The sequence below is a fragment of the Penaeus monodon genome, chromosome 9 (assembly GCF_015228065.2).
Source record: "Penaeus monodon isolate SGIC_2016 chromosome 9, NSTDA_Pmon_1, whole genome shotgun sequence".
Classification (NCBI taxonomy): domain Eukaryota; kingdom Metazoa; phylum Arthropoda; class Malacostraca; order Decapoda; family Penaeidae; genus Penaeus; species Penaeus monodon.
In genome coordinates, this window is record NC_051394.1 from 15,432,320 (window position 1) to 15,436,641 (window position 4,322).

Below are 4,322 nucleotides of genomic sequence, written 5' to 3' on the forward strand. Positions count from 1 at the left end.
GGGGAGCGAAATGTACACCAAGAATAAATCTCTCTCTCTCTCTCTCTCTCTCTCTCTCTCTCTCTCTCTCTCTCTCTCTCTCTCTCTCTCTCTCTCTCTCTCTCTCTCTCTCTCTCTCTCTCTTGCAGTTTTACAGGATACTTTGTAATTCTTACCACACATTTTATAAGACTATGTCCATTGTGTCTAAAAACTGAAATCGTACCATTATTCAGACGTGAAAGCGGTTTTTTTTCTGGGGCGTTCTCACACACCATTGTCCGGGCCCGTATTCACACTTGCATTAACTCCTACGCCGATTAAATTTTATGCTGGCAGTGCCACATCGGCCTACAGTCTATATAGCACACAATACATGGCGCTTCTCCAGATTTAATTTCAATTACTCTAAAGTATGAGGACATCGTTTCTTGCAGTTGAATATGGAAATATTTTATGGAAACACCGAGTACTTTTACAACAGATATATTTGCACTATCTTCACATGCTTGCTTTCGAATTATCATTTTATTTGCTTAAACAATGAGAAAATGAGGGATCAACAAATAAATGATTATGTTGCGGTACCTGTTTGAGTGCAGTTTAATTCTCTGAGCAAAAGTTTACTCGCAGAAAATGTTTTGTCGTTAAAAATGAAGAGTAATTCCGTCACCTTTAGTCTCTTTCCATTCACTTTATTTATTGGAACTGACCATTGCTTGTATTCCCTAATATGCGTTTACTTTGCATGTGTAATAGTTTGCCTATACCTATTGTTACTTATTCCACACGATTTTAGCCAGGCCTTTCATTCGCACAGCGTTCCCCAGCTTTTCCTGTCTTTGTATATCCCAGTGCGTTACTGTACTCAACCTGCTACCGGATATATATAACACAGTCGGCTGTAGTTTTCTTTTGTGAATTTGTTTGCACATAGATGGCTTCACAAGTGTTCGACCAAGGAGGAGCCTATTAGTATACCCACGTGACACCACCTAATTTCCTCTTTCCCTTGCGCTGTTGATGTCGATGTTGTTATGTGAGTGTTTTTGACATGATAATTATTAAAATATTATCAAAGATACTATTAGCAATAAACATGAAAAAAATCCGAAAATCAAGGCAAAGGTAAACAGGTGAGTTACATAAAAAAAAAAAAACGTGGGCATGGCTGGTGTTTTTGGCATCGAAATGCTAAACCTCCAACTACAGGTAAGAGTGAAATGGAAAAACACTCAAAGCTGCCAAAACTTTTGCAGGAGCGGAGCAAGCAAGAGGAAATTTGTGATTCCCAATATTTTCTTCGAAGTTACGGCTAAAAAAAAGCGAGCAGCTCTTCCGATGATGATGATGATGATGATGATGATGATGATGATGATGATGATGATGATGATGATGATGATGATGATGATGATGATGATATTATTATTATTAACATCAGTGCTGATATAACTACTAATAATACAATTGACATTAAAGGTAGCACTATTGAAAAGTAATAGTAACACTGATAATGATAATCAGGGGCGTCACTTAAGGGGGTTTCCTAGGGGGTGGTTTACCCCCCAATCTTAAAAAAGCCTTCTTTTTTGCAAGGCAAAATCTAGTTCTGCAGGGCAAATTTTCAGGTATTTATAATTCATAATTTTCTACCAATAATACTGTTACGCCGACCGAGGCGGTCTCTCTGCCACCAACACAAAGCAGGCTAGGCAGACGGCGTGCTATCCACAGGGATCGTGAACACTGACCCCAGGCTCCCAAGAGGCACCGAGCACCACAGGTCCCAGAACACCACGAGGGGGAAACGCCAAGTGGCGAGGCAGGGCACGAAATAACACAAAATGGCATAGTCTTTCCTTTATTAACAAGTTTTTACCCGACACTTTCTATAGGCACAATTACAGGGGGAAATCAGCATTGTCACACTGCACGATACAGCTTATAAACAGGGCAACACAACGTTATCAAGGACACAAAGGCACACACGAGGTCTTACACAGACGCAGCACCCACTCCGTCCTCTTGGCGTGTTCCTCCGCTCCTCCGCCTCAACGCCAGTGTACATCAATGCTTTGCCCAGCCCTTCATGTTAACACATGCCCAGGTCATCCTTTTTTCATGTAACAATGTTTCGCACAGAGGACAAAGACCCACTGGCGTAGCAATAGAATATAATACTGGTGATGCGTCCATTCCGGGGAACTTATTAAAGAGCTAGTGAGCATTTTTGTCTTTTCGTCGAGTGCAGGGCAAAAAATTATTTTCAGGCCAAATTACCGCACACCCCCCCCAACTCATAACATGAAGTGACGCCCCTGATGATAATAACAATAACAAGAATGAAAATAACAATAATAATCATAATAATAATAATGAAAATGATAATGATAATAATGATAACAACAACAACAGTAATAATGATAACGATAATAATAATAATAAATATAATAATAATAAATATAACAATAATAATAAATATAGTAATAATAATAAATATAATAATAATAATAAATATAATAATAATAATAAATATAATACAACAATAATATTAATAACAATAACCATAATGATAATGATGATGATGATAATAATAATAATAATAATAATAATAATAATAGTAATAATAATAATAATAATAATAATAAAACAATAATGATAATAATAACAAGGATAAAATATTGACAATAATGAGGACAACAATAATGAGGATAATAATATTAATAATAATAATAACAATAATAATAAAAATGATAATAATAATAATAATAATAATAATAATAACAATATGATAATGACAATGATGATGATGTTATTATCAAATCATTTATATTGTTATCAAATGACAGTTTACATTTTCCCTAACTTCAGTCCTGTCTGCATGCAATGTCTGGTAATATATATATATATATATATATATATATATATATATATATATATATATATATATATATATATATATTATATATATATATCATCATCATCATCATCTATCAAGGGGCTAACGCCGACGGATACGCGCATGGCCGCATCCATCCTTCGCCTTCCACACGGAGGATCCCTTAGGCGAGTTCCTCCATGCAGGCCCACGCGCATCTCTAATCCCGCGATAGGTCTAGTGAGATGCCACCAATGATAATAACAATAATATTAACATTAACAATAGTAACAACAACAACAACAACAAAAAAAAAAATAATAATAATAATGATAATGATCTCCTGGGTCGTCCCACAGGCCTCCTACACCCAGGGTTGTCTCACACAGAAACAACCTGATGGGCAAGGTCGTCCACAGGGAAACGAACTAGGTGACCATATAGCCTGAGTTGGCGATCCTGATATGTCAAGTAACAGATCCCTTGCCTGTCCACGGTGAACCGGCCGGTTTGGACACGTGGTCCTGGCCAAACTGTACTCCATTACCCAGGGTGGCTAGGGAATGGTATGGGAACGGAGCCAGAGCGTGCCACACGCCAGTGGGCCCTAGCTCAGTACCCTCTCGGGGCCTCCATGCTGCTCCAAGATCTCCACAGTTTAAACCTGGGACGCCAAGTGAGCCAGTTACCCATGGGTGACAGGAGGAGGGCACGCAGAAATCTGTCTTGATGATGGAGAGGTTATGACTGGCAGGGGAGACTAGCAAAGAAAACTGCCCTTTTCGCACTGAGCTAGCCAGGTGGTGGAAGCTGCAAGGGAGAAGGCCTGCAAGCACTTAAACACTATCTAGGCTACCAACACCATCGCTTCATATCAACTGCCGTGTGGGCACCCACCATCAGTATTATATGTGTATACTATATTATTATTATATATATATATATATTAGATATATATATATATATATAATAGATATATAGATAGATAATATATATATATATAGATATATTATATTATAATATAATACATATATTATTTAGTACTATAATGATAAGAGTATATATATCTATATATATATATATATATATATCGATATGATATATATATAGATATTATAATATATTTTTATATTATATATAGTACATAAGAGGAAGAGAGAAAGAAGGAAATTTGTTTGACCATAACTAATATTTCTTTTAGTGTTACCTAGTGCTTTTGATAATAAATAAAGGTCTTAGTTTTACAGGAAAGGTTGACATACATATCATTTATACACACTGATGAAATGAAGTGGTTACTAATACTAATAAGAGATCCTGACGATTTACTGATATCTTACTTTCAGAAGATAAATTCATCTTCCGTATAAATACTGAAAAGGGCACTGATATTTTATCAGTTGCAAAAGAACATTTAAATAAAGTTTAACAGATGCTAATTTATACTACAACTTTGCTAAAAAGA